Genomic DNA, 20,311 nt, shown 5'->3' with positions numbered 1-20,311 from the left:
GATACTTTATTTTTAAAATGAAATATATATATTATTTATTTGATATTTTGCTAAATATGCACCGAATCATAGATTTACTTTTTTCTGATGCTTTATTTTCAGAATGAAATATATAGATTTTTAATTTCGGCAATGTAATTAAAGAGTTAACTTATGTTTATAAACAAACCAGTGAGATGTTAATTTTGTAATTTGCCACCCAACACGTTAAAGAATTTGAGCATTCAATTTCAAGACTCATCATTATAATCACAAGCCTGCAACTATATCATAAGTAATTTTGATGATTTGGAGAATGGGTGGTGGCAAAACTTTGTCAACCACTCAAGTAAAATAGGAGCAAGTAATTTACTTCTCATCGTTAAATCATGTGAGCACTTCGAGCTGCGTTTGAATAATCATGAGACGATAATTAATCTTGATAGCAACACACATCAATTAGTAAATCCATGTATTGATTAATAAAAATGAAAAATTTTCTTATCTATCATAGACATTTTTAATGGCATTGAAGATAAAATTTCAATATACTCCCGGAGAATTAAATGGCAAAATCTTTTGATTTCTTGAATTACTTTATTGGGAGAACTTAATTTTTTCCAAAAACCCTTAAAATTTGCGTCATTTTATTAATTTCACCTTATTAAAAATGATAGAAAATAGTACAGATGACTAAATAGGAGACATATTTCAAGTCCTATAAAATCCAGACCCCCTGCCTCATAAAGTGCCCCCCCCCCCCCCCCCCCCGTAACCACAATTCCTGGACCCGTCCCTGTTCATTACAAAATGCAACATGTACATTAACTGTAGATATTCCATAGAGAGGGCAGTTTATATATATTTACATGTATTTCATTTCATTTTATTCAGGTATAAAATATCACAGAATGTCATGATTGTAGATTTAAAATAACAAATTGAAACCGGCATAATCTATAGCACTATTCAGTTATAACAGTTAAAGAATAAGTGACTGTATGAATAACATAACAAAATATATTGATACCAAATCTTATAATTTATGGTACTTTATATCAGTTGTAATTAATTTTCCTTACTAGAAATTACCCTTCAAATCACTTGTATAGCTATTCATAATACGGGTTGAAACTGTCACCTTATTCCGGTTTTAATTTTACAGTCTTCGTGTCGAGTCAACCACCGAAGCGATGTCCCATAAAAAGAAGGACGAGCATTCATATAACATGCTGAATATTTCGTAAATCTTTTTATCAGGACATGAAACAATATCTATACAACAGCAAAAGCAACATAAAACACAGAAAAGGTTTTATTTCAATTATTAACAAGGCAAAAACAAAAACCGGAAATGCGTTTTCTTCGTAAAATCTTCGGGACTACCTTTACACCCTGAAGAAAAAATAAAAGCCATTTATTAAATAATTAGGCAATTTCCACACACCAAATTCACAATGAAGACTCTTGGTGATCATCTTAAAACACATTCAGTACGATAATTGAAGAAAAACTAACGTATAACGATAAATCGGCAAATATCAATATCGGACATCGTGGGACATATGTCCCGGGACATATGTCCCGGACTACATTTACACCCACCCGGTTTCGAGATACGTCCGAGTTATTTCCCTTTGGAGAACTCTCGTACTTAGTAAGGTGCAAAACAAATTGTTTACACGCGGGAGTGGGACACATATTGTAATGATTAGTGAAAAACGCAGAGTAGACCTAGATTCAGGGCAATAATGGAATGACCTGTTCTCCCTCAAAGTGGACTACTCTGAATCTTCAAAAAGACCGCCTCCCCGATTTTACTGAGGGAGATCCGAGGGTCGATCGACCACAGAAGAAGAATAGCAATCTACCTTCAATAAGCCCTTCCCCCGACTATACTGTGGGGATCCGTGGGCGATCGACTCTAGGAAGAGGAGATGGACCCATCCACCACCTTCTGGAGGACCAAATTATCCCCAGATCTTCAAGGGGATCCGAGGGTTGACCACCATCGTCGCCTCGCCGCAACAAACCTAGTGTAGCAGGGCCCCTACTGGGCAGTCTGCACTTTAAATCTTCACCATCGTCGACTGTTAGCTGTTTGTAGATATATATGGAATGTTTACAACGATAAATATGTAAGGCCATAAGGGTTACTTCCTTTTGAAAACTAGTAAATTTATGGCTTGACTTTACTGTATAATTATTTTTCACAAGTGTCTATCTGTACATGAATGATATATACATTCCCAAATCCCTATGTAAAGTAGTCCACCGTAAAGGGCACGTATTATATGTAGGATATTTATAAATCTCTTCAAAACTTCCGCTCTGACTAACTTGGAACAAATGATTAGCGAGCCAGATTCAATTCGATCTCTGTCGTATGGTGGGTGGATTTACGGGAGTGTAATGTATATTTCATGAACAGTTATTTTAAGATCTACTATTTTCCATTTTATATCTTAAATCTTGAAAAAAATATCCCGTCTTAACGTAGTTCCACACTCGTGTGACGTCATAGGATTTTGCAAAGTCAATAATTTAATGATAGGAACATAAATTTTGTTGGAATCTTTTTCAATAGTTATTGTAAAAAATCTTGTTAGCCATAAAATATTTCAAAATTCTTAGTTATATTTGAATAGTCAATGATATGTTTCAAAATACTGAATCCAAGGACAATAACTCTGTTTTCATTCAATTATTTATCAAGTCCATAATGCGATGGATTTCCTTTATTTTTGACAAACATTTTACCAAGGTGATAAGGAATCATTATCTGTGTCTTTTCATGAAATTACATACAATTTTAATCCCGAGTGATTTAAATAGCTCAGCTGTATGGTGCCATACTTCAGTTTTTGATGGGGGTATACATAATCTGGAAGCTATAGATTTGAAATTATTAAGGAAAGGTATGGATTTTTCCCCATGAATAACTATAACAGATGTAACTCTACTAATATAAACAGAAAAAATGATATGTAAACCATGCTATAAGGAAAATGCGTCCACATTTGTTTGTTTTTTAACATTTTGGGGAATAACGCTAATTCAATAATTTTCCACATATTATTTTAAAACTTGATGAACATATTGAAAATGACATGTATTTTAGTTATTGACATGTTTCCCGATAAATAAATGCAATTCAAAAAAATATTTTGTTGTTTTTATATTAAAATAACAACAAATAACTGTTTCCAATGAATTTCATAAAAATCTACATCGGGGTATATGACTTTAGTGGTGTATGTAATGAAAATTAATATGGAAACCCTTAACTGTTTTGCCTTTTTTCATTACTCTGAATGTTAATTTATTGATTCCAAACAAAAAAATGCTACCTAAACCCCAAAAATCCAGGACTAAGGACCTACCTTAAGAGATACATCATATAACTATATTATGTATCTATTAAGACATTTGGGGGAAGATTTTTAAAATATCAATAATAAAGTTCTTCCAAATAAAAGAAAAGTCTTCGTACAACAACCATCCCCATCCCCCCCCCCCCCCCCCCCCCCGTCACTTTACAAAACGATGGTACGTGTCTGTATATAGTCCCAAACTATAAAATATGCACACATTTTCAATTGTTCAAACACATTTAGGCCTATGAGTCAACATTAATTATCCAATAAAGTATAAATATATAGTTAATATCTATATACAATGTAGATGCATCGTGTTGACCTACATGCACTTAAAATATAATAATCTTTGAAATCATAAAACAACTACTTTTTGTAGAAGAAGAGATGTAAAATATATACATAGGCTTATAGAGATAAAAACAAATTTTGTTTATGGAGTGATATGTTTGATTTAGTATGCAGTGCCCAAATAGTATGGTATAGGAAAATTTTACTGCCTCTGCCAACAGGGCCATCTCTGTCTCCTCTCAATTCTGCTTGTGCATTTTCTTTGCGTTCTTTTCATTCATTATTTTAGTCCAGACGACAAGTGAAAAAAAACCGGAAGTATGATGTACGCATGCTCAAGACACGGTAACTAAGCACGTAAGCTTAGTTGAAAACTTAGTCGAGTAGTAACGTACGCATGTATTTACGTCGTTTCGTGAAACGCGGTTTGCGCCAAACTAAGATTATACGTAACTAGATTTACGTAGTCGGCGTAAGACTTAGTTAGTTGAAAATTTACACTTATTGATGAAACGGCTGTTGGAAAGCTGAAGAAAGAAATTCGGTACCCGTACCCAGGAGAACTCGTATCCAGAAATTTGGGTACGAGTTCTCCTGGAGGAGTCGTACCCGGGTACGACTTGGGGCGACTTCGGTTCGTACCCGTGTTGCAACCGAACGGAGAGAGTTTCAATTCTTATATGACGTATTGTGACAATTGAACTCTACTCAACTAACCCTGCCTTCTATGAGGGTTAGTGTGGTAGCAATATGTCGGTCTTGGAATAATACTGCGCAAGTGTCAGTTTTCAAATGATGGATGTGATTGGATGGAGTATTATACATGGGAGTAAGAAAGAACATTGGAATATTTACCTTACTATAGAAAAGTCATACCCATCAATATCTGGGTACGAGTTCTCCTGGAGAAAAACTTTGTCATTTTAACAAATAGAAATGTGGGTACGAGTTCTCCTCGAGTAAAACTTGTCAATTGTATTATAAAAATCTGGATACGAGTTCTCCCAGAGAAAAACTTTGTCATTTCTGTTATAAAAATCTGGGTACGAGTTCTCCCGGAGAAAAAACTTTGTCATTTTATCTGATAAATCTGGGTACGAGTTCTCCTGCAGAAACACTTTGTCATTTCTATCATAAAAATCTGGGTACGAGTTCTCATGGAGAAAAAAAAATTGTTATGAAAATCTAGGTACGGAGAAAAAAAAATCTTAAGCACTTTATTAAAAGGATTCTCCTGGAGAAAAACTATGTCTTTTTTGTCATATAAATTCTGGTAAGAGTTCTCCTGGAGAAAAAGTTTGGCATTATATAGTAATCAAAATTTTGATACGAGTTTATCTCATTAAGAATTGTACCATTTTAGGTATTGGAATCTGGGTACAATTTCTCCTTGAAAAAATTGAGGATTTCATACATTATACATAATTTACTATGAATATCCCTTTCAATTGAATAAAAAAAGTAAATACAATTATCATACTTGTTTTGTTTTGTTTTTTATTTGAATTGCTGTTTGGCTTGAGACTTATTGTAATTAAACACCAATTTTAAACCTACGACATTGTATTTTATAGCGTACCTCTATTCTCCGGCACATGGAGGAAAACTCGTATCCAGATTCATATGAAAAAATGACGAAGTTTTTCACCAGGAGAACTCGTACCCAGATTTTTATGAGAGAAATTAAATGACAAAGTTTTTTCTGCAGGAGAACTCGTACCCAGATTTATCCGATAAAATGACAAAGTTTTTTCTCCGAGAGAACTCGTACCCAGATTTTTATAATACAATTGACAAGTTTTTTCTCGTACCCAGATATTTATGGGTACGACTTCTCTTGGAGAACTCGTACCCGAGTACGACTTCTCCTGGAGAAGTCGTACCCGGGTACGACTTCTCCAGTTGAACTCGTACCCAAATTTCTGGGTACGAGTTCTCCTGGGTACGAGTTCTCCAGAAGTCAGAAATTCGAGGGGTAAGAATAAATAATTAATGAAAGGGTAGAATTGTAGAGTAGCACCAGTGGTAAGAATCTCGGGAAATTGAGGCGAGATACTGGGGGCTGTAAATCGAAAGATTGAAACACCTAGTATCATAAAAATAAAGTTTGCGATGCGGTTTTTAGATTCATTTCTCGATGAGCAAAAAAATATATATATATACTGTCAATGCTTATAATTCAATTTTAAACACAAATAATGTATACATATTTAAGCTAAATTTATTGTAAATAACAAGAATCAACAAGAAACAAACAAGTACATGTAATTAACACGCGGAGTGATTTTATTTAGGACTTGTTGATTTCAACACGTTGATTACTCTAGCTCCGGATGTACATTAACATTGATCGAACAATTGTGAAAAACAGAATTGTTGATAAATGATTTGGATGATAATTTTGTATTTTGTTCTTTGAACATTGATTGCTGAAGCAGGTATGTGCTCTGGTCGTCCGGTGTAGCGGTGATCGCGGTCGCTGGTGCTCAGGGTCGCTCTAAATATAGCGGTAGCCCTGCTGTTCGACGCTCGCATAATTCGACCCATAGGTAATTGTAAACATTTTATATGGCTGTAATCAGCAATTCTTGTGAAGTATGGTGATGAAAAAAACCCAAAAGACAATAAAACAATTGGTATTATTGAATTATTTTGTTTTAAAATCCAGAAAATGCTTTGGTTTTTAATTCTACATCTGAAATTGTGATCGGCATATGAACTTCATTTATGCACATATTTTAATGAGAAGACGTGCATTTTAACTAATATATTAAATTATATAACTAGTGCAGCTCCTTTAGCAAAAATATCAACAGAAACTTACTAATAATTATTCATTTTACATGCAAGAATCATCGAGATCGGCATCCCACCAATGTCGTCCTGTACTCGAGCGATCGAGTCTCGACTGATTTATATCATTATGATTATGATAACAATACCTTGAAAGTAAGATAGTGGTTTAAAAAGAAAAAGTAAATAATATTGTTTTTATTGTCTATGATTCAATTGCTAGTATGAATAAATGCGAATCATGATCACACTGTACCAGTTTAATTCAAAACAAAGTTGTGACTCGAATTTCCTCTATTGTGTTTTTTATATCGAAAAGCCATCAGCTATGTCAATGAAATATTTTTATGTAGGTGTTGAAATGCTTAGGTATTTAGTTTTAATTTTTTGCGCAATTACTTATGAATTATGAATTTAAAGCAGATTTTTGACATAGTTTGTGGTCACTCAGGTCAGAATAATCCAAGCCCCATGACTAATTTTCATTTGTAATTAAATGAGCACAAAGCACAACTAGCCAATCCAATAAACTTATCATGGTTATGTAACACTAACCTGACTAAGAAGATAGGTGCCTGTTTTTGACCGACTCAGGTTTACATTTCTAGGTAAACATCATATCTATAGATATATCTAGTGTTTTTCAATGATGATATCAGACATTCAGTATTTGAAAAGTGGATAATTTATGTTGAATACTAATGCAATAATCAATTATCTTTTAAATGAACAATATGAATTATTTACCCTGTGAAAAACGAATAGAGAACATCCTATATATTGGACATTCTCGAGCATACAGTAAAAATGTGCATAATCATTTGCATGAAATTTCTATATGGTAGAGCCTTGATATTTAGAGGTCAAAGGGCAAGTATTATGACATCATTTACTGATCCTTTTAATTCTTTCTGCATTGAATTTGTCAATTCTCCAAAACATCCCAATTTCCCTTATTGCGATACATTTTAATCTGTGATCCATTTCAATCAGTCTGTTGATTTTTTTGTTGGATTTGAATTATACATTTTTTTCGAAGTAATCTGTAGAGTAGCATAATTTCATGTGAATTTGCAATTTTTGAGCTACGTCTGTTCTTTAATAACATCAGGTTGCACTCAAATACAGTGACAAATCTATACCTTACTGTGGGGTTTGAATGAAAAATAAAGTCCTGAAATTTTCTTAGTAAGTACAAACAAAACATTAACAATTATAATGAAGCTTTAAAAAATGTCAGTGCTTAATGTAAAAAGTATGATCTAATTTGGAATGAATAAAAATAAATGTTATAGAAAGCCAAAATGAAGAGACGAAATAAAATAATATGTGTGGTTTCAGTTACAATCCCTTGAAATATAGTGTTGGTATGTAGGAATGATATTTAATTTCTTTTTTATTATAGACTTAAGATGGAAACAGTTTCCTTTTATCGTCACTTCCTTGCATATACCATTTACATATATTTATCAAAATTGGTAGGGATCACCCTAGTGTTTACAATTCTAAGACTTATATATATATTTTTAAAAAATAAAAATGCAGAACAAAATCAGTGCATTTGCCAAAATCATGTTGTCATATTTCACCCAGGTTACAGTTTTCAAACCCTTCCAAGTTTTTAAATCTTTCTTACTGTTTCAAAAATAAGTAGGGTGATAGCTCATTTGTGTATTTAAGCATTTTTTTTTTTTTAGTTCTATGTCACTCTCTGTCTAACGTTAGATGGCCTGTTGTAAGTGTTTACAGCTTAGCATTTGAGCGGTATCTATATATTGGCTATGAAAGAACTTAAAGCTTCACCTGAAGGAAAATGGGCCAAAAACCTATATATAGTGGTAAATAAAGTTAACCCTTCTCATAAAAGAAAATCTTGAAAAAGGCGTGTATTTTATTTGTATATGGTAACGAATTTAGGAAATATTAAAAACCGGAAAAAAAAAAAAGATAGTTGAGGGTCGGGGGTAAAAATTATGGACTGTCGTTTAACTGTAACCACACATGTTTTTATTTGGCCTGAACAATAATGAAGAAAAGGTCAGTGCTCAAAAGGTGAAAACAAAAGTTTTAAACCAAAGTTTTCAAGAATGTCTTGCCATTCAGAATTTCATGATGTGCTGAATTTTTTTATTATTATGGATCCATTGAAAATAATAAAGTTGTTATTTTGCTGGTTTCAAATTACCTTCTACACCATGAATAGTGACCCCCATAATTGTTTTAACTACCACTTTCTTGTACATTATCTAATCAAAGCATTATTATTAGTATTAAATAAATTCAAATTGTGTAATTCTCTTAATGCATTACATGTAATTCAAGTAAATTTTTTTTCGGATTGTGTGAAGTAAAAAGGTTAATAATAACATGAGAGCCAAAATTTGAATGATTGATATTAAATGGGTTTATGAAAAAGATAAGTTTTTATTAAAACCTTTAATAATTACATAACAGAGAGTCAGCATACAACATTGAGAGTAATAATAAAATAAGTGTATATTATTTACAATATCTGAAGAACAATAAAACTGCTATTTACAACAACTGCATATATATATATATATATACATTTTTCGCACTGATGTACTCGAGGTTCATAAAAATCAGGTGGACTCGCCGATCAATGCATCTGTTTCCAGGTTCAATTGATACTGATTTATTATTTACCTGACGTACATACCTTATAGGTCCACAGACCTCAAAGTTGGCATCAAAGTCTCAGAAAGGTGGGTAGATTATTTTACAGAATGAAAGCTTCTGCAATCTACATTAAGTCCATTTAGTATCAAGGTTCATAAAAATCAGGTGGACTCGCCGATCAATGCATCTGTTTCCAGGTTCAATTGATACTGATTTATTATTTACCTGTCATGAGTTTCTGTTACAGAATTAGGTCCACAAACCTTTTAATTGTCCACAGGATTTCGGAAATGCTGTAAATCACGGACGTCAAGGTAGGATTCAAGCCAACCAGTGTATGCCTGCACTTGCTCTTGGGTCATGAGAACAAGGTTTCCAATTCGCCTCATTGGGGTAGTGCTTCTGGTGTGCCAGGTGAACAAGTAATCTGAAATCAAAAGATTTTGAGATCTTTTAGATTTTCTCCATTGATTAAACACCTGAAAAACAACATCATTCATGAGTAGGAATGAACTTGACTGGTCACACTGCACATGGATCCCAACCTTAGATAAAATGAAAGCAAATGTATTAGTAAGGTCGTTAAGGAAAACTGGAATTGTGCTGGCATCTGGTTCCATCGGATAGGAGGAATGGTCATCAAAGACACGTGTTGTCACTGTGGCATCATCCAAAAGTCTGGATCTATGAAAGGATGGAGGGAAAGGAGGGTAAACTTTTGAATTTGAAAATAAGAATTGACCAGCTTGAAGACGTGATATGTTGATGCTTCCTAGCATGGACTGTATGCATGATTTTTCTAGGTTGTCTCGCAGATGGGGAACCATCAAATTCCATCTACAACAAACTAAAGAAATTAAATTCATGTCAGCATCACATTTGGCAGCATAGTTCAAAATGATGAGAAGAACATTGTCTGGAAGGGAAGAAAAGAAATCTTTATTTGGATGTGTGTTCTGTCCCTTCTGTCTGCGGCGGCTTGGAAGCTTCATGCTCGTTTCCCAGCTGTTTGAAAACCGCTTTGCTGGGGGGTCTTTTCGGAGGCGGTAGAACCTAGAACTACAAGGATTAAAATTATGAATATTACTCCCAGCAGTGTTTTGGTTCTGGTCGAGAGAGCTGGTATCTTGAGCTGGTGCCTCTTCTGATTGGTGATTAGTGGCAACCATGATGTCAGCAAGGAGGTGAAGGTTGTCCTCAGCAGAAGACACTAATGCCTTGACTGTCAATGGAAAAACATCAATTTGTTGGGTAGACAGCATACCCCTATGACAGCCGAATTCCCTGAAGTGCCTGCATAAAGAAAGAGAATTTGGGAAATATATGGTCACTGCTTTACCACCTTGGTCTGGAAAACCATTAGCATCCCTTGCATGTGAATCAAAAAGGTGGTAATGGTCGTCATGACTAATGATGGCTGTTGTGTAGTCTCCAAATCTGACCAGGAACCCATCTGTGTTGTTATGCTGCTGCAAAATCTGGATGAACTCTGACTGAAAATCCTGAAAAAGAAAGAATGCTGGAGATGACTTTTCAACCTGGAAAGAAAACGGTGAATTGTCAATAAGGATGGTTGGCTGTGTTGGCAATTCATCAATGGCTAGCCTAAGGTCCGAATTTGGCAAATCCCTGTGTAAAGAAATTAATTGAGTAGTATGCAGGTTATGGCCTTCAAATATTACACGGTTGACATCAACTGCAGACCAAGAGCAAATATTTGTTACTGAGGCATACAATACAGATGTGTATGCCATTGAACTGCACTGTGACCCAGCAGCTGGATCTCCCGAATTCTGAAACTACACTTAAATTAGCTATTTCAAATCAAACCGCCACCCATTTGCACCTTGTGCAACTTTTACAGACCAGACCCTAGTCAGTTCTGACAAAATATGAAACGGTCATTCTGAAGAGCGACCCCAGACACCGACGCTCATAATTAATTCAAAATAATTATTTTCCCCATGTTTTCTCTCCCAAATTCTGAAACTACACTTAAATTAGCTATTTCAAATCAAACCGCCACCCATTTGCACCTTGTGCAACTTTTACAGACCAGACCCTAGTCAGTTCTGACAAAATATGAAACGGTCATTCTGAAGAGCGACCCCAGACACCGACGCTCATAATTAATTCAAAATAATTATTTTCCCCATTTTTTCTCTCCCGAATTCTGAAACTACACTTAAATTAGCTATTTCAAATCAAACCGCCACCCATTTGCACCTTGTGCAACTTTTACAGACCATACCCTAGTCAGTTCTGCAAAATATGAAGCATGTTTTATTACAATATTTTAAAAAGACGTTTTAGTTTCATACAAATCTCTTGGTAGAAAGTTACATACACTTTCTCTTAATGAAAATATGAAATAAAATTAATCATTGACCACACACATTTTTAGAAAATTAGATTTTTCTTATTTATACAAAGGGCAGACAACTCTTCTAAAAAGTCTTAAGTGCAAAAATATCAGCTTCGAATCATTCACTAGTCATGTGAATTTCATCTGCTTCACTTTCATCATTATTTGACAATAAACATTTATGTTGATCTAAATCCTTCAAAATTGTTCATTATCCTTTCATTATACATGGCATACCTTAATTCAAAATATAAAGAAGTCTACATATCTATGCAGTTGCGGATTTAGAGGGGGTGGGGGTGAGTCCCCTCCCCTAGGTCTTCTTATTTCTGTCTAGAATCTGTCCCACGAGAACAGTTCCAACTCCGCTGTCTTCTAGGACCTGCACCAGTCGTAGGACGTTTTCAGCCACCTTCCTAGGTTGTCCGTCAACGCTAATGTCGTTTCCACCGAGATGAATGAAAACTCGATCAGGGGAATATTGAAGCAGGTTTTGCAGGCAGGTTTGATTTGGCTCCTTTGCTGTCATGCCACCAACTCCAAAATATTTTATTCTCGGGTCTGCTTCGGTAGATCTTCCGAGACGCGAGACAAAAGACGATCCAAAGACAGCAGCTTTCATGATGATATTAAACAACTGGACGTCGATACCGTGGCTTTTGTACATACTCGTGAAGCCAGTCCTATCATATTATTGGCTGACTGCAAAGAATGAGATTCACTCAAAGTACTGCTCATTTTTACGTAGTTCCTTGTCATGAATTTGATATAAGAAAATTGTAATTTTATGATATATAAAAAATGATTCAAATAAATGTTCCTAATTAGAACCAGGATCATGAAAATATTTCAACTTTTAAAGTCATAATTAATATATACATTGTGCTGAAATTATGTACCTTTCAAACCATTTACAGCTTTACAAATTACAAAAAGACACGGCCAATATGACCATGGGCAAAAAGTTACAATAAGAAATTTTATGAAAGTAGGACAAAATGTCACAGGACAAAAAGTCACAATTTTATAAGAAAATAAGACCAAGTCACAATTAGAATTTTATGATAGTAGAACAAAATGTCATAGGACAAAAAGTCACAGTTTATAAGAAAATAAAAAACTATTGATTTTTTATATATATTTGAAAACATATCTGTTCTTTTTGTAAAGTTTAAGAAAATATATATGCAAACTTTATATTTTCTATGAGATTTTGATAATAATTATAAAATTGTTATTCCTTTTATCATATTTATTGTAAAATATCATTTTGATTTTTAAAAAGAGAGATTTCTTATTTCGATGAAATAAGCTTGATGATCATTTGGTTTAGTATACTACATATTACATGTAATGATTGTCAAAACAAAATCTGATGACAGAATTATGGTTGGCTTCCTTTCACTCCAGATCATTGTCAAAACAAGAAGTAAGTGAACTATCATATAATAATTGATATATAAACAAGTTAATGATTTTTCCTTTCTTATTATCTGATAATGAACATTTAATAATGAACTGAAGGTGCTAAATGTGGCAAAACAAACATCAATAATGATGACATGTATTCCCTTGTACCTCCTATCCACTGTAAGAAATGTCTGGTGTCTGAACAACAGCTTTAGTGAGCATTTGGGTACCACCTGTTATTATATTTTAAAAGTATATATGGGGTCTCATTTGCTAAGTCATTTTTGTGACTTTTCTACATATTTTGTGACTTTCTGTCCAGTGACGTTTATCCTGTGACTTTTTGTCCGTATACCAAATATGAATCCTATTTTGACTAATTTCGTGAAACTGAAACGTGTCCTTTGTAAGCAATTATAGTTGGGGCATAAGTGAACAGATATACGTTGATCTTGAAAATAAATAAATAGATATTAGGTAAATAAAGACGAAAAAAGCCGCCAGACGTTAGTTTTGTTGTCTTATGGTTTTTATTGGGAATAAGAAGGATGGATGGCACGATCCCTCATGCCTGCTGGTTCCTATACACGATCCTGCTATATGTACATGTATATAGAGTCTAGTTGGTTAAATTTTAACACAAAAAGAATTATCTCGTAATAGGAAAGTCTTCCACTTTTGTACAAAAACACCCAAAGTAAACCTCCAAGTTGTATACAGTAGATGTGTGGTTGTTCGCATATCGGAGATAATTTGAATTCAGATAATCAGAAAATATATTTGAAATAAAAGAGGGTGAGAGAAGAAACATACTATGCAAAATAGATAAATAAATAATAAAACAATGTTGAATATGTGCCTAGATCTACGTATTGTTCGTAAATTGGGCGAGTGGTATTTGTACTTATGATTACAGGTGATTAGATTTCAAGGTGTGTGGACGTGTTTTTGGAGGCTCCTGATTTTGGGGGATTTTATAAGTGTAAGGTCAAATTATCTTGCGACATACATTTTGTGTATGTTAACTCTTTATAATTGAAGCGATTATAGATACAAATGGGGAAATCTCGTCGTGAGAATCAGGATAAAAAACGCAAAAAAGAAAGTCAAAGTCTTAGCAGTTCGGACAATAGTGACAGTAGTACCTTGGCTGTGAGTAGTGTTCTCAGTGAAGTGAACGATGTGCTCTATGGAAGTTCAACGTTGGCAGCTACACCAATTATCGATACAAACAATCGAGAAAATATTACTTCTACACCGTTACCAACCGCAGCATCGCAGAATCAACAAAATGTCTCTCTGGTGCAATCGCAAACAAATGATACATGTCCACCATGGGCTAAGGAACTTGTCAACGCTTTCCGTACGTTGGAGTCCAAAGTAAACGGTGTGTACAAAAAACTCGAAAAACTTGAAAGTGTTGAAACTAAAGTAGCGATCATCGGCACAACTATCTCAAATTTTGAATCGGAACTATCCAACATAAAATCCAGTATAAACTCAAGTCTTCAACAAACAAAGGACATGATTACAACGCTCGGTGAAAGGACAGATGGAGTAGAGTACCAATGCAACGAAATGGACGACCGAATAGCACACCTAGAGTCAGAAAATCAAGCACTGAAATGGGAAATCATTGACGTAAAAGCGCGCTCTATGAGGGGCAATTTAATCTTCTCAAATATTCCTGAGAGAGTCGACGAAACCCCTAATGTGACTGAGAACATTTTACGAGAATTTCTAGAAAAAGAACTGAAAATGGATACGGCTGATGTGAGCAACATTAAGTTTGACAGAGTACATAGAATGACGGGACGTAACAAACCCAGAGCAATAGTGGCGAAGTTTAACAACTTCAAACAAAGGCAAGACGTCAAATTCAGATCCAGAGAATTGAAAGGTACAAACTTTTATATAAATGAACAATTTCCACCAGAAATCAACGAACAAAGACGACAACTAATTCACATTGCGAAGGAGAAACAACGACAAGGACACAGGACACGTTTAGTGTACAATAAACTGTACATTGATGGCGCTCCATACAAACCACCTACCAACCCACGGATCCAGGAACCGATGAGATAGGAAATTGCGGGGGTCGGACATTCAATGCGTATAGTCGTATGGAATGTAAACAGAAATTTAGAGCAAAAGATATGTGACAGTGACTTTTGCACAGTCATATCTGACTACGATGTAATATTTTTATCAGAATGCTGGATTCAACCTGGAACAGCTCTAAAGTGCGATTGGTTAAACGACGAATTTGAATACAAATGTTTTCCTAGACTGAAGGGTAAAGGCGGTGGCCTTGTGCTGTTATACAGAAAAACACTTCGTAAGTTTGTATCAATTGTTAAATGTGTTGAAGACACACTCTTATGGTTAAGAGTAGAACAAAGAGATCATCCCGATATTTATATCTGTTTTGCGTATATACCTCATGATCATAACGTTTACTACACAAAGTACAGTGTATAATTGCGATTTATTTGATTGCATCTTAAATGATATGTCAATTTTTACACAGAACAGCACTGTTGTTGTTGCCGGTGACTTAAACAGTAGAGTTGGTAATTTACCTGATTATATTGCAGAAGACTCTCTTGCTATACCTATTCATGATATGCTGTCAAATGTTTTTGATTATAACACCGATTCGGTCATGCCACATCGTATATCAGAAGATATGATGGTTAATAGGTTTGGCAGAAAGCTTTTAGAATTATGTAAATCTACTGGTTTAAGACTTTGTAATGGTAGAACACCAGGTGATGAAAATGGTCAGTTAACTTTTTACAATCACTTGGGTACAAGTGTTATAGATTATATTTTAGTAGAAGATGCGTACTTTAACAATGTCACTAAGCTTAACGTCTGTGAGTTTAACGAATGGTCAGATCACACACCAGTAGAATTTACTTTGAAATGTATGAATGCCAGCTTTTCCAATAATAGTGATGTAATCACGAGTGGTCTAAATACGACACGGAAGTTCAGATGGGACGACGAGCACGTGGAACAAATGGAACGTGACCTCAATGACAAAGTCAGTGATCTGTATAATATTATCGACTTAATACAATCATCTACCCTAACACTGGTAGATATAATGGCACTGTAAGACAAGATCGATTGTGTGAATTTTGTAATTTGAACGAAGTTGAGGACGAATATCATTTTATTTTTTGTACAAAAACCTCAGATCTGCATATATAAAAAAATATTATTGGTCGCATGCTTTTATGTTTAAACTGGTACAATTGATGTCAATTCATGATAGAAAACAAATCTGTAATCTGAGTAAATTTTTAAAAGGTGCTTTACTCTTACGATCTAGCCAAACTATCGTCTAATGTATATGCTGGTTTTTGTTGGTTTCTTTTTTATGTAAACTTGTCTTATAACTCTCTTCATGTATGTCCATCCTCTAATATTCACTCCACTTTTCATACTGTATACATCTTTTTTTGTTTATACTTTGTAATTGAATATGTATTATGCTGATGAGCCGTAAGGCTTAAAGCCAATAAACAATACGAATACGAAGGTTGGTCACGGTAGAATAACCTGGTGTTATTTTATTTACAGGTAATTGTTTACACCTGCACGTTAATCCAAGTTTAAGGCGTCTAGCTGTGCCTTGTTCACACCTGTTATCATGTGATTAAAATAGAAAAGATGACTTAGGAATTGTTATGGAGATAACACTATTGTAAATATGCTTTGAATAAACAGCCATTGTTTTCAAGTTGTTTATTCGTTATTAGATATGTTAGACATAATTCAGAAATCTTATGCATTAAAATATCAATTTTGGAGTTGGATAATACAAGTTAATTTGTATCTTTCAAGTTATGATGTGCATACGAAACAGAAAACTGAGAAGGGGGTTTATTATTACTATGGATTTAAAACCAGTAGGGCACCGCTTCGAGTTAAATACCACGCATGCGCAGAAGCCGGTGATCCGAGTCGTTCTTTTCCCTATATATTCTATTAAGAGCAACCCTGGTCACCAGCGACCGCCACCACGGTTACACCGGAACAAAGCTGGGCCCTGCACCGCCATCGCTCGCTGACACCAAGTTGGGCAATGTTTTGCTGATTGCGATTTTTTGGTTGCCTGTGCATTTTCTGGCATAACTACGGATAGATCCTTCGTTTCTATGCCCGCTCATTAACATGATATGACGGAGTTCTACCCCTGCGTCGCTAAGTGCCTGTATGCTTGTAGCTCTGAGGCAGTGTGCCGTGTACCTTTGTTTACATTTTGTCGCACATAAATTTTGAAAACTGGTATTTTTTTACTGGTTTTTCTGAATACCAGATATCCTCGTTGAGATTATTAATCGCTTTTTTTAGTGCAGTGATTGAACAAAGCATTTGCGTTCGGGTCTGTCTTGCTAATGAGAAGTTTTAATGATGCGACTGGACATTTTTCGGTGTTAGTGGCATACATTCTCTTATCATGATTTGCTTCTTCGTTTGTTAACCCTCCTTGAATTGTTTTTTGTTTGGTTTCATGGGACAGGACAGCATATTCGCGTTCTTGTTCATCTTTAAAAAATTCAAATGAATTTGGTTTCAGCTGTTCGTGAAACTCGAGGCCGCGGGTATAACAAAGTGTATTGCTACATCGTACCAAACCGCAGGATTATTGGATTTTCGGCAGAGTATAGATACTCGCTGATTTTGATCAGATCTTCAGGGGTAATGACATCCTTATGTTTCGTTGGTTTAGAAATTGCACATTTCACATTATGTTTCAGTTTGCCATCTAAAGTGTCGTTTGCACTTTTAAATTCTTTATCTTTTACGATGTTCATGTCTCTCTCCAAATCTGCAAGATGTCTGGATTTCTAGTCAACTCGTACCCTGACCGACTCGTACCCAGGTCAACTCGTACCAAATAGGTCAACTCGTACCCAAAAGGCAAAAGTCAACTCGTACCCAAGAATCTGCCCATAATGCAATATATCTATGCGCATATAAGTGACATATCGCTTAGGTACGAGTTGTCATCAATTGAAGAGGAGGAGTTGACTTTTGCCTTTTGGGTACGCCTATTAGGTACGAGTTGACCTGGGTACGAGTCGGTCAGGGTACGAGTTGACTGGACTCCGATGTCTGTTAATCGTTGCTTGAATGTTTTTCATGGTATTCTTGTGATATTCAGTATTTTCTGTTGTTATACTTGCAATTTTTGGACGAGCTTCAACATAAAATTTGCATACTTTGGAGTTGAGGTCGGTAGCATCAATTGTGAAAAAAATCAATTTCACACCAAACGTTTCTGAACTCCATTCTAAAAAAATAAAATAAAAGACCCCTCCCCCTCCCCCCACCCCCCCCCCCCCCCACTTCCACTTAGCTACGTTTTATTAAAAATATTTTAAGTAAAGTTTCTTTAAAACCGATATGATATATTTGATTATTCAAAATACACAAAATATAAATTTTAACAATGTTCAAGCTAAAGGGATCTTTGTATTTATAAATTAAAAAAATAATAAATTACGTACCTTTTATGATTTTAACACCCCATTTTGTGTTACGTTTTGTTGAATCTGTTTTCCGGCTGTCCCGAAACATTTTAATAACCTCCTCGGTAGCTGTTTTGAACCTTTTTATCGAAGTGTTCCCAGAATTTGCCTCATCAAGTGTTATTTTCATTTTAGCAATTAATTTTTCGGAATTTTCGGACGCACCAGCATCGTTGGTTGCGGAAAAGGGGTCAATCATCTCTTCATTAAAGAATTCGTCGTCAATATTTTGTAGAAAATCTGAATTTTTCACGTTTTCTTCCATATCCAGCTCTACTTTAAAATCTCCGTGTACATCATCCGATTCCATCGAGCAAACGATTATTTTTTTTAGCAGACGTTTATGTATATTTCATTTATTGTGCATTTGCCAAATTGTTTTCTTTGTTTTTGGAGTTATCGTTCTTGATATAAATTTCATTATCTAGATTAGATTTGCCTTTAATTAGAAGATTTAAGAAAATAGATTAAACAAATTTACTCAATAAATAAAATTATAAAATAATCATTATAATTAATTTGTTAAAATGTCAAATTTGTTCAGTTTTTGACAAAAAAAATAAAAACAAAACTACTCACTACTCATTCATCTGTTTTGTTTTTGTACGGTATATATATTACTCGATAACATACGATATGTGAAGTTTAGCATTTGGGTTAGTGGTGCACATATGTGCAGAAGTTCGGATATCAAACATCGGTAAATTAATGAATAATTGGTCTATACAATTGTGGGTAAAACAATGAATGGTAGGAAAATTGAATTATTAGGAAATTACAGTTAAACGAACCCAGATAGGTTAGAGAAAAATTATTATACTGTATATAAATTAATCATAGACTCAGGTAGAGTTAGGGGGAATCCTTAGAATCCTTAGAATCCCATGCAAGAGTACACGTTACAATATTCATCACTGAGTAAGTTTATCATACGCAGATTCATCACCCAATTTCAACTGATAAAACAAACTAAGTAAATGATACGTATTCAAGAACTGGGAAATTTCTCACTATCAGAGGTGAGAATCCGTGTGATTTTGAGCGTGATGCTCTAATCACTCGGCCACGGAGGCCCCTCATATCCAGGACATTGAATTGGTGAATAGTGAACTTAGCCTATAAACTATCAAGAAAAGTAAAGTAAATTCAATAACCCTTTTATTATATAGCTAAAGTATTTACATAATGTAGTTGTTAAATTATATCCCTTGTCACTCAAAATACTCCAAAATAGACGATAATTCATCAATATTGGCATCTAAGGTGAAGGTGTGCAATATCAGCATGCATTTCTTAACTGTTCAATATTAAACCCGTCATTAATGCATGAAGCAAACTGATTTTGTGAATGGGGACATCATAATTTAGGCTATGTAGAGTAAAACATTTTGTTTAAATAAATTAATATGATATCAAATACCGGCTCTGTCAGATTCGGAGGACCGTCGTCTGCCATTTTGGCTTGTTTACGTATCAAAACTATTACTAAAGTGAAAAATTCTTGCCACCGTAATTGAAAAATATACTCAGCTTACATTTATTTAACCCCTAGCTCACTGTGGCCAAACGTCATTTGGATACAACCATTCCTACGCAGGACACAGTCGTACTCTTAACGTAGAGTACAACCAACCCTTACAGTAATTTACTACGGAGAGTGTAGGTGTCCGTGAGGAGGGGTTAGAAAGTGGTCCACATATTTCTTTATACAGATAAATCTTAAGAATAATATAGCGTATCATGTGACGGAATGAATTCTGGTTTGAATGATATATAACATACGGTCAGATCCCCTACCACTTGCTTAAACACTTCAATATGGAGCGTCAAATTAACATAAACTCAACTAATTGAAGATATCTTCAATTATTTGAAGATATCATCAATTCAATATTATTCAATTATAG

This window comes from Ostrea edulis, chromosome 7 (genome assembly GCF_947568905.1).
Source record: "Ostrea edulis chromosome 7, xbOstEdul1.1, whole genome shotgun sequence".
NCBI lineage: Eukaryota > Metazoa > Mollusca > Bivalvia > Ostreida > Ostreidae > Ostrea > Ostrea edulis.
This window is presented reverse-complemented; position numbering follows the sequence as displayed.